Genomic DNA, 12,503 nt, shown 5'->3' on the forward strand with positions numbered 1-12,503 from the left:
CCAAAGGACATATTTCCCATTTCGTAGGCCTTCTCATAATTGGTCTGATCAAGTTAGTTTTCGAGTTGTTCGGAACCTCCTGAAGGATGCGAGCCATACGCTCGAGGCCAAGCCCGGTATCTATATTCTTCTGTTTTTAAGGGCTCTAGTGAACCATCATCCTTCTTCTTGAATTCCATGAAAACTAGAATGTAGAACTCTTTAAGAATATGGTGTCATCGTTGAGATCCTGAAAAACAAATTAATCCTGAACGTAAATAAAGAAAAAAGCCTACAAAGTAATTCAGAATTTAAACCTTTCCTTCCAACTAAAACAAAATTTTACTGAAAACCAACTACATACAGCATCTGATGTATCCCCTCTCTGGTTGGAAGTCAAAACACACCTCAGAGCAGGGGCGCAAGGACCGGTGACCTCACTAGTCCAAAAGTTGTCATCTTCGCCCATTCTCTTTATAGCTCAACCGGAACGCCCACACGAAGATAAAGAATTTTATTCATATTAAACGGGCGTATTAACTCGAAAAAGACAGACAGAGCTTAAGATCAAAGCATAATGTCCATGTCCATGTACGTAAAACTAAGAATGAAAGAATGTATAAGCAGAAAACGATTAACCAACAAGGTTAATATACAAATTATACATGACAGTAAATATAGATCGGGCCGTCTATAAACTTCAGCTCATAAGCATTTCTACTATAGAAGCGCATCAAAAACAACAAACGAACAAGGTTGATAAACAAAATACATGACTATTCATGAAGAGTAAAAAGTTGCAACTCTTCATTTGAATTTTATGTTTGGAGAGACATATCTTTCCACCAAAAGAACCACTTCTAATTTTCATTCAGATGGTGCTTTACCGCATTGGCAAAAAGCAAATATGCCTGCACACCTTGCTGCGGGTTCTATCCCCAACGATCTCTCCTCATAACAACTAACAAGTTAACTCACTAATGTTATGGTTGTCAAATAATAAATTTATTATATAATAATATTAAATTTATTAAATTTTTCTAACAAATAGTACGATATTCATTGATATGGTGAATAAACACATGCAAAGTGGATAAAGTACATTATTTGGACCTCGATAAAATTCATGCACATTGTACTCATTTTTCCTTGACTAGGTTTTTGATCTTTAGCAAGATTTTAACGATTAAGGGTTTAGGTTTTGTCCCACCAAATTTTCCAAGCAAGGTTCTCAATGGGCAACCATATCATTGTACGGAGGACATCCAATTAGGAGTATTATAAATTATAACTCCATTAATTGGTGGATGACCATCCTACCTCTTCCACTTCACCTTTGGTTTCCATGTAACCTATGCACTAGATATTTTCGTATTTAATTTCCTATCATGTAAAGCCTATAAATAGAGGTTACTACCAAGATGAAATACACAAGTTTGCAGAATATTTGTACATTGTCTTTCTCTACACTTTCTCTCTCTCCTCATTTCTCTCTACAATTTCTTCCATAGTTTTATAACAAAGCTGTTTTTATCCCCTAAAAGCAAATCCTTGATCAAGTACGAGGTTACTCGAACCAAGTGACCTAACGTTCTCAGTCCATATCTTGCTATCTTGCAATTATAGACTAACAAAATATGTAGTCTTTTCTAGATATGTAGTTATTTTGGCGGTTTTGTAGTGTTCTTTATTTTTCTTTTCTACGAAATAAGATTCATAGATTTTTTTTTTTTTCTTTTCTCATATTTTAATTTGCTAACGATCTTTGCTTGTACTCGAAATCAGGACTTGCATATATTTTCAACAGAATCATCCAATTCTACAATTCCACAAAGGAAAATTAACATAGAAAACGAAAGAAAGTTACTAATTTTGAAGAGAAAATTTAATATGAAGTCAAAAGGAGTAATATTTTGATCTTTCATGTTTACTTGTAAGATTTCAGGATTTCTGTGTTCCTGTTATTAACCTTCAAACTTCTAACTTGCAGACCAAGAAATAAAATTATATAAAATTTAAGGTGAGTCATTATACGTATAAATAACGGGAGAGAACCCAGCAGTTTCTTTTGTATCTGTCATCAACATTTCTGGTAAGTAAACATGCTCTAAAAGAAAACCCATCGATTTTGAACTTCCCAATTCAATCCCATCTCAGGTAGGTTTTCCCTAAGCAAATGTGCAACTTTACAACTGGGACTGGTTACTTGAGCGTAGATTGATGGACCTATTTTCTATCCACGCTCTACAATATTAACAATTTCCCCCAAAATAGACGTACCTGTATTCATTTTCGTACGGTAAGACAAATAATAATTCTTTAGACCCGTCAACTAGAATCCTGATGAATGACTTTTAACTTGCCTTTTCCGATGGAACTGAGATGATCTCCGACCGAGTTTTTTCAAGTGCATTGGACAAATTCTCAGGCTTCCGCCCTCCTGCCTGAGTAAAGTCGGGTCTTCCCCACCCCCTCCACCACCGCACAACTTAGCTATGGGCCATATGAACTTCCCGGCCTGTATTCGCAACTTGACAACCCCTGGGGTGAATGCAGCCACCAGACTTACCTTCTTGTCACCTGGACAAGAGCCCAGAATTACAGCTGCCGGATCTTCTAGCATCTCTATCAGATATTCAGCTGCCTTTTTTAGTGAATCGGCATCAGTGTCTTCCATGGATTCAACTAGTACCCTGTGATATGATATTTTCAACAAAGAGTGCGAAAATATAAGCAAATAACAATGAAGAGGGGGCTCAATTATCGAGCCACTTTTACATGTTGGTTCAAAACCAAATAAGTTAAAACAGAAAATGAGAATCAGGTAGAATACTGAATATAACTCGATTTTTACTTTCACAAGATTTCGTGATTTCTTAGGCTACCATGCATCCTTCAGTACTTCAATCATGAGTTTCTTATCATTTGAAGGTAGGTAGTTCAGATGAGTAAAAATAGTAGTTAAACTCCTCGAGTAAGATGGGTGCTTATTTGATAAATGGCGATATATTCACAAGGCCTATGTAAATATGTAGTCAAATATGTACCTGACTTTTTGTGAAGTTCCCACAGAAATTGCTTTGCTTGCCATGATTGATGCTTTGTAAATTGCTGCTTTTTCTCGTAAGGTAGAAACTTCGTTTCTTGTCATCCGTAACTCCTCTAGCAGATTATCTACCCTGTTTGTTACTTCTTCAGCTTTCACCTTCACAAAGGCAACATTAAATAATAAATTTTCTTGTTCCATTAATAAGGGAAGTATTAAGCACCAAACAGCATTTGGAAACTGGAAAAGAAAAGTGAAAGAGAAAGGAAAAAGAGACAAAAAAACACTAGAATTAAAGAGTAAAAGAAAACATACTTTGAGAGTGGAACATAGTTGTTTCATGTAATAATCTCTGGCATTGACATATTCAATAAAGGCGTCACCTGCCACAGTTTCTATCCGCCTTATTCCAGATGCAATACCCTGTTCTGAGATTATTTTGAAACTGCGTATTTCAGAAGTATTGCTCACATGGGTCCCACCACAAAGTTCCAAGGATACGCCAGGAACCTCTACAACTCGAACCGTTTAAGTGAAAAACTCACCAGCAAATTTCACTCTGCATCCTGTTGAAATAAACACATTGTTTACAGGATCAAGAGAAGATGTGAAGCAGATTCAATATTAGAGATACAGGAGTAAACTATACAAGTTACTGCAGTCCTTGTAATACAAAAGACACTCATACCTCTTCACCATATTTCTCTCCAAACATTGCAATAGCCCCTGCTCCTTTGGCATCAGCAACAGGCATCACTTTAGTTTGTAGCGGTGTTGCATCCCCAACCCATTTATTAACCAGACTTTCAATCTCCGCAAGCTCACTGTCCGTAAGTGGTTGATGAAAGTTGAAATCAAATCTTAGACGCTGAAAGCCACCAATGAACCAGCTTGTGACGTTTCCTGACCTATAACTTTCTTAAGTGCAGACTGCAGCAATGAGTAGCAGTATGATGAACCTGCAGGGAGCTCAACATAGTTCAGATTGCGAGCTAAAATGCCTCAGATAGAATATATTCTAATTAATTAGTGAATACCATATAATAGATCCATATATTGACTTTTGTAGTTGCAATTTATTCAGCTCAGAATATATAGATACCTCTCGTAGTTTTGAAGCTTGTTTAATGTTCATTATTTAGGAGGAAAAACCAATCCTGCAAGTATGTTTGTACCTTAGCTTGCTACCTTAGTTTTGCATCCACTGAGGCTTCCACTTCTTTGCCAACTTCTAGAATTCCCTCTCGGATCGTACCCTTGTGAACAAAAATGTTACCCAAAGATTTTTGGACATCTATTATCTCCATAACAGCCTTGTATTGGTTTTCACCTTGCGGAATACATAGAAATCCATGATCTCCAATTTGACCTCCTGATTCTGCATAAAATGGAGTCCTGTTCAGCAATACTTCTACTTCACTTCCTTTGGAAACCTGTAGGACAGGGTTCCCATTGACTATAAGACTTTCCACTACGGCTGTCGCAGAAAGGGTTTCGTATCCAAGAAATTTGGTGTCTGCAACATCTTTTACAACATCTGCACTATTTCCCAAGGGAAGTTTAACGGCACTATGTGCAGCCTGGGATTGACGCCTTTGGTTTTCCATTTCAATATCAAAACCATTTATATCTATACTTACACCACGTTCTTCAGTCACTTCTGCCGTTATTTCGACAGGAAACCCGTATGTGTCATACAAAAGAAATGCATCTTTTCCTGACAAGCAAGGTACAGTCCCACTTTCTTTTGCACTTGATAATGACTCAACTAACATTTGGTCAAGAAATTTTTCTCCCCTCTCCAGTGTCTGCACAAATTTATTTAAGTTCTTCCCTTTTCAACTCCTCAAATATTCTACCTTCACATCCGGATATATGTGGGTGCTCAAATCTATTACTTTTCCTGCAATGGCTCGTAAAAATGCTCCTTCAAGGTTTCCCTGACCATCTCCCTTTATACCAAGCATCCTGCCAGTAAGAACGGCCCTTCTAATAAGATGTCGAACGACATAACCTTGTCCAATATTTGATGGAACAACCCCATCCGATATGAGATATACAACTGCACGCATGTGATCTCCTATAATCAGAAATAAGAAAACTTCCATGAGCATTCCTACCAATGTGTTTGCTGAAAATACGAACTTAACAGATTGCAGTTTCTTAAACAAGGGCATACTTTGAGGTTCAGTTTTGACTGATCATCAGCTAGGTCATTTGGTACTTTTGCCAATTCTGAGGCTTTCTGTATAATTAGATAGATCAAGTCGGTTTCATAGTTGTTTGAAACCTGCAAGAAAATCATGATTTAATTGATAATTATTGAACAAATTCATATGATACTTTTGTTGCAATCAATGCATCCTGCAGTTAACGACATGCTCAGTTAGTTTTCTTGTAAAACAGTAGAAGTATCAATTTTGCAAAGACATTTATATACATTATCATGCAAAACCAGCAAATCAACTGATACCTTCTGAAGAATGCAGGCCATAAGCTCCAAGCCAAGCCCAGTATCTATATTCTTCTGTTTCAAGGGTTCAAGGGAACCATCATCCTTCTTGTTGAATTCCATAAAAACTAAATTGTAAAACTCTATAAACCTCGTATCATCATTCAGATCCTGAAAAATTAAATTCATCCCAAATGTAAATGAAGGAAAAATCATCGCTGTAAAGTAGTTTGGAATTTAAAACTTTTCCCCTCCAAAGAAATTTTTTGAAAACCAAATACGTACTATATCAGCATATCCCCTCTCAGGATGGAAATCATAATAAATCTCAGAGCATGGACCGCATGGACCAGTAACTCCACTAGTCCAAAAGTTGTCCTCTTCACCCATTCTCTTTAAACACTCAACAGGAACGCCCATCTGAATCAAAAGCCGTGATATGTCACATTCTGTTCTTGCATTGGTTTAATTTAACATCAGTTATAGAACTAGAGATACACTTAAAACAGTTAGTAGAGAACAAAAAAACACCGAGTCTTATATGATATTTGTGATTGTGATACTAGAAGCATACTCCAAAGATAAAGAAAGATGTCCGTTTCATCAGAAGATACTGCACGTATGCATAAGGGTAAAAAGAAAATGTGTGTGTACATTATAAAACCAACCATAAATGTTGAAAGTCAGAAGGAGATTTATCACTGGCTCAATTTAATATAAATGCAATATGTACATGTAAGTATAGCTAGAAAAGAGAAGATGGATGAGCAGAAAAATAAAATAAAAGTAAAAACAACTATCGGGGACCTCGTTAATGGCTAACCTTGTCATGCTAGATTTCAAAAGCTTCATTATCCTCTTCAAAGACACTAATCCACAATCTGTTAGCGGGTAACCCAAATCTGAAAGAAATAAACAGGTTTTGCAGACGTTATATTTTCATGAATAGCAAGGGTATAACTTGATAAAACTATGCATACTCATGAAAAGTAAAGCATAAATGAAATACAGAAGAATACCTTAGGACTATTGCTAAAAGGAAAACGAGAAAGAGTACAGTTTCTTATGAGACGGGGCTTTTTTCATGGAGCACAAATGGGAAATAAGAAAGATCATTTTTATAATAAGGAATTAAGATAAGATTCTTTGGAGTTTCTGTTTGCCCAAATGTAATGTATAAAGTGAATTAGGTGAGAATACTATGGCTAACTACTATTCAAAGAATGAGAACAGCGATCATTCTTGAAACAATAACCAGAACTTATAAATTAACATAAATGAGCGATAAACAACATTAAGTTTTTGCATACTCTACAGTTGAAAGCTCCCATGCCCATCCTCCTTGAAGTAATCTCCAAAACTAAAATTTCCCAGCATCTTAAAGAACGTATGATGTTGAGTTGTTCGGCCTACATTCTCCACATCATTTGTACGTATGCATCTCTGTGCAGTTGTGGCACGAGGAACTTGTCTAGGAACCTGAACGGGATCTGTGAGCACCATTAGAAAAGCTAGAGATTCTGTTTTGAAAAATGTAAGAAAGCAACAAGATCAGGATGAAAACTAAACAAAATCCACACAACAGAACTATAAACATAACATAAACTAATATAGCGTACAATTTATATCACAGTATAGCAGTTCAAAAATACCCAAACTTTGGGGTTCTAATATGACCTTGATGATACACTAATAAACTGCTTTTATTACTTTACGAAAAAATTTTACTTCACAATTAACGCTGTTATGATTTCAATTGATATAATAACCATCTCATGACAGGTTCTAGAAAGTCAGTGTCATACCTGACCAAGAAATATAGGCTTAAATTGAAGCATTCCCGCAATTGTTAGTAGAACTGTGGGATCATCTGGCACAAGAGAAGCACTTGGAAGAACCTTGTGACCACGGGTAGCATAAAAATCAAGGAACCGATGGCGTATGGAATCCCCACTCACAGAGAGATCCTTGGACTTACCTTCCACCAGTCCATCAGTTGCAGACTGTAAAGGTGCTGAAAAGTAATGCAAGTAAAAACCATATCCTACGAATATAAAATCTCAACAATAATTAATAAGCTCTTAAAACAAAAATTATACAATTAGCCAAAGCAACCCGGTGTACTTTTAGTGCTAAACTGCATGCTCTGAATTGGTGTGACGGCACAATGCCTGCAGGGAAAGATATGGGAAGAAAAGAGAGGTACGGTTGCTGTGGTGATAAAGCCTGAAATTTTTTCCAAAACACCGATGTTCAGAAACTAGTGTGTGAACATGAAGTCAATGTAAAGCACTGAACCAAACATAATGCAATAAAACATATAAATTAAAAATAGCAAAATCTGGCACAACTATGATGTGAAGCTGCAAGAAGCGTACTAGATCACAAGATAAAAGTTGGACCTCTCATTACTGATGAACAAGAAATTTTTTCCATTTACAACATGCGGGCAAATATATAGGTTCCATATGAGTAACAGGCAAACATTAGAGGCCTCCATATAAAGGTAGCATATGGCACTCACTCCTAACGTCCTAATGCAAGAAATTAATAACTTGCAAGAAAATGCTCCGACTACTCGTCTCCTTTCAAACCTTCATTCCGATGATCTCATGTGAACGAATTAACAGAACAAATTCTCTATATATGAAATCCAAAATATATGTAAAAGTCAAGAAAATAAAATGGTTGATACATGTAACAACATCCCGGACCAATGTAGGTGTAGGGGGTCTAAAGATGTATAACAAGAGCTAATTTGCGGCAACCAAAACCCATGAACAATTAGGGGATTTTGAACGAAACAAAAAGGTCAAATCAAATAGGAAAATTTCAATCAAAAGAAACCTTAAACAAAAATTAAGCGCGTGCAAAAAAAGAAATCTTACGTCAAATAACAAATAGATGCTAATATTGCTGTAAATTTGAAAGGCAATATCAAAAGACAATCTTGCACCCAAAAAAATGGGAATAATAATTGTTCAATAAAAAAAAATCCATAGAGAGCTAATAGCACCACAAATCAAGCAAAAAAATAAAGAATTGTAAATGGAAACCAATTGGGTTTTCGACAAGGACTAAATAACAGCAGAAAGCTCAGTAATTGCTCTGAAAATCTCTGAGATGAAAGCAAAAGATTAGAGCAGAGTTGAAGAAGAAAGTACCGGTGGAAAGGCCCAATTTACGATTTGGGTAGATGAGGAAAGTTGAACTGGGCAACAAGCTAGAAGTGGGAAGTGGAATGAGAGCTTTCCAGCCATGGCTACTGCACAAAGGCTGTGAAAGCTTCAAGCTTTCCATGGCTGTCCTGCGACCGGTGCTGAGAAATTTCAAATGGGCGTTTATATTCGTTGGAGACAAGGGAGAGGATAAGGCCTTTGCAGAGTTCCACGTAATTAAGCTTTCAATTGATTTTGGTGGATTTTGGTAATGGGCCAAGGTCCAGAACAGAAGTACCCCAACACAGAAAAACGAACTCGATCTTTTAACTTGACAACTCATTCTTCAAATGAGCTTCAACTTATGTTTGGCTCAACTTAAGGAAATAAAAAACACAGTAATATATATGATATCCACGTTCAAACCTTGTCGTAGATTTCAAGTTACAATGCTAAATAAAGGTGTGGGTCGGTGGTTTACACAATTTTTGACACATGTTTTTGTGAGGTCTACTTCATAATGTATTTCAACAATTCGAACTGTTTATTTTTTAGATCTTACTTGAAAAATATGTCTATAAAAAATCATTCTAATCTGAAACCATATGTTCGGTGGATTAAAGGTTTAGGGATTCTTTGTGGAACCGTATTCGTTCATTTTCTTCACTTCAAATGAATGTCGTAATGGTTTTAGATTTGTCTATGTTTTTTTTTTCTAGAATGATTTATGAAAGATGTTTTAAAATATAGACGGTTCGAATTGTTAAAATACATTACGAAGTGGGCCTCACAAAATCGTGTGTCAAAAGTTAAGTAAAAAAATAGTGTCATGAATTCACCCCCTTCTTAATATTATACGATTTTTTTGGATTGTTTTTTTAAGAGGAAGGTTTTTCAAGAGGAAGATTGAGGCACAAAAGCGTGTGTCAAAAGTTAAGTAAAAAAAAATAGTGTCATGAATTCACCCCCTTCTTAATATTATACGATTTTTTTGGATATTTTTTTTAAGAGGAAGGTTTTTCAAGAGGAAGATTGATGGTTGGTAGTAAAGTTAATGTAACATCTATAAGCCAAGCTTTAATGAATGAGCTTGCATGAAAAGATATGAATTGTTTGCAAACTATATGAGCCGAAGATGCTAAAATTCAACATTAACTCTTTTTTTTTTTTTTTTTTTTTTTTTTTTAAAGCCTAATATTTTGTTGAAGCTCGGTTATTTGACTTACTAATCGAGCTTGAATGAGCCAAAAGACAAGTCAAATACAAACCAAGCAATTGGACCCGTTATTGTTTGTATAAAATTTACAAATTGTAATTAATCTATTTGATTATAAGCTTTCATCTAGCAGTTCAAATTAAAACAATTGGACCCCAAATTATATAGTCGTGAGGCTGTTTGTACAGAATTTACAAATTCTAATCTAATTGATTATAAGCTTTAAACTAGCAGTTCAATTCAAAGTAAAATGGACATCATATCATGTCAGACTAATCATATTAAATGGACTTATAATTAATCCCAAGAAGCCAATCCATCAGCATTTCCATTCCTTTGCGTAAAGCATTCAACCAGACAAGGAATGCGTCGGCCGGCCTCACTTAGAGAATGTTTATACTGTCCTCCTAATTAGTTTAAACCTGTCTATTGATGCGTCATTTTTCTTGACCTCTCTTCTTCTGTTTTGGCATATAACTGAGGGAACTCAGTAATAAGTTTTTGTGTTTGTTCTTAGCAGTGGCTCCTATATCTTTGTTATGAAGCTTGTGTATTTAGTAATTGGTCATGTTAAAGAGACTATCAACTTAGATCATATTTTGTAAACCACATTTTGTGGTGGTAGAATTTCTTTTTCTAAATCATTTAAAGAAGGAAACCAACCATCAATCAACTCATCACTTGGTCTATAAAATAGGAAAATGCATGGGTGACCGTATTTTGTAAATGACCTAGCGGTTGACGGTTGAATTCAATTTTTAATTATTTAAAGAAGGAATCCAACTATCAGTCGTCTTATCATATTGTCTACGAAATATTGTCTAGAAAGATGGTCTCTTTAGCATCACCCCTACAAACTATGATCTAAAAAATGATCTCCCTCATATTTTTCTTTAGTAGTAGGAGTACCGATATTTTAGTTAGGGAGTTATTGGAAGCTATAAACAATGAAAACTTTCATCGTGTGATAAACGAAAGAACGGAAGGCGTGTGGGTAGGATGATATTGTGTCCTTCTCAAGAGTAACGTAGATTTTCATCGTACAAACATTATGATTGAAACCGCTCATTTTCTTTATTATAATATAAAGATATTCTCTGTAAAAAAAAAAAAAAGTAATTCAATTTAGAGATCGTTTAACCATTAAAATGCATAGACTGAGAGCTATAACGTCTCATTTTTTTAGAACCTTGACAAAAAATGTGTTATCTAAATTTAGTCTGATCTAAGAATATAACATTATATTTTGATGATGAAATTTAAGATTATTAAGAAATTTCAAAATGAGAAATTTTATTTTTTAGAATTTGTGAATATTCTTGTTTGCACAACCTAATAACAATGGAATTTGAACGGAAATTTTTATTTTTAAACTCCATGTGTATAAATTGGAAATGACACCTGTTTACATATAATTTAAACTTGGGAATTGGAGGTCTCAAATTCCAAATTTTTTTCTTTTCATGCCAAATTTCTATGTTTATGAATCTAAACAAAAGAATTGTTGTATGTCAATTTTTAAATTCTTACTTTTATCTCCATATTTATCTTCCTCGTCCAAACATACAGATTTATCTCACAACATAAATTTGACCAAATAATATCAATTGTAGGTATTATCTACCAATCAAAACATGCACAATATCTTCACCTAAAATGATATGTACAGTGAATAATAACATTCTTGAGATGATAAAAAAGGAAGATAGTCTATAATATTCATCGTGCATTTCTTGAACCTTAATGTATAATAACGTTATTAAACTAACCAATTAGTGTTTCAAAGACTCAACAGAGTAACAAAGAAAATTAAAATTATAGAATTGATTAATTAGTTTTGTTTGATTCCTTCACCAACAAAATAATACATCACTATTGACATTCCAATTACATATCAAAAGACCATGTACATATGTGCGTGTAAACATATGGCTGTCGTAATTATTCTGGTTTTAATTATCATGTACAGATACACCATATGTCACCCTTCATATCTTCCATATATATGTTTACTTCCTGTGTTCTAACGCCGAAGAATTAGGGCCAACTGAGGGCCCTCCTTTCATAACAAGTCACAGACTCAAAACATATGCAGAGAAAAAAAAAAAAAATATATATATATATATATATATATATGTATATAAAACAGGTTGGCCTCCTAACATCGCCTAAGTAACAAGCCTGTGAACATTGCACGTCGCTTTCGAAAGCATCTATGCATTATTAAACCTGCAACTAGGGTTTACTATCCTTCAGTGACCCAATATGCTTGCCAATTGCAGTATTGCAAAAAATAAAAAAATATTGCAGGGTAGCCGTGTATACAGCCGGCAAATTAGAACTTTCTTTCCTTGATGACCATATGTACTTGGCATGCAATACCATGCTTAATCACGGAGACATTCATGCACCGAAAATTTAAAGGAGAGAAAAGTAATACAATTGAAATTAGATTAAAAGTGGTTAAGGACGTTGAGCAAACTGTGCACGTTTGAGTAAGGACTTAATTAGGAAGGAGATATGTATTAGCTAGTCCGAGTACGTTAGCAAACCTTGTTAATATGATGTTAAGTGGACCATTTTTCTTAGGTGTAACTTAAGCAACTATGCAGAAAAGGACGACATGTAATAAACTAAGAAACAGAGAAGCTT

General features: G+C 34.9%; 1 pseudogene across 1 annotated transcript; it reads right to left on the minus strand.

Moving 5' to 3' along the window:
- Window positions 1-1,986: 1,986 nt before the first annotated feature.
- On the minus strand, window positions 1,987-8,824 carry LOC137723658 (alanine--tRNA ligase, chloroplastic/mitochondrial-like; annotated as a pseudogene). The gene is made up of 13 exons (XR_015962811.1): window positions 8,642-8,824; window positions 7,602-7,703; window positions 7,283-7,491; window positions 6,788-6,956; window positions 6,301-6,379; window positions 5,763-5,897; window positions 5,499-5,648; window positions 5,205-5,315; window positions 4,201-5,112; window positions 3,714-3,984; window positions 3,341-3,565; window positions 3,027-3,184; window positions 1,987-2,672 (listed from the first exon to the last, which is right to left on the minus strand). The product of XR_015962811.1 is annotated as an alanine--tRNA ligase, chloroplastic/mitochondrial-like (transcript).
- Between the last annotated feature and the right edge of the window lie 3,679 nt (window positions 8,825-12,503).

Source organism: Pyrus communis, chromosome 5, assembly GCF_041283825.1.
Source record: "Pyrus communis isolate YQ-2024b chromosome 5, ASM4128382v1, whole genome shotgun sequence".
In the NCBI taxonomy this organism is placed as follows: domain Eukaryota; kingdom Viridiplantae; phylum Streptophyta; class Magnoliopsida; order Rosales; family Rosaceae; genus Pyrus; species Pyrus communis.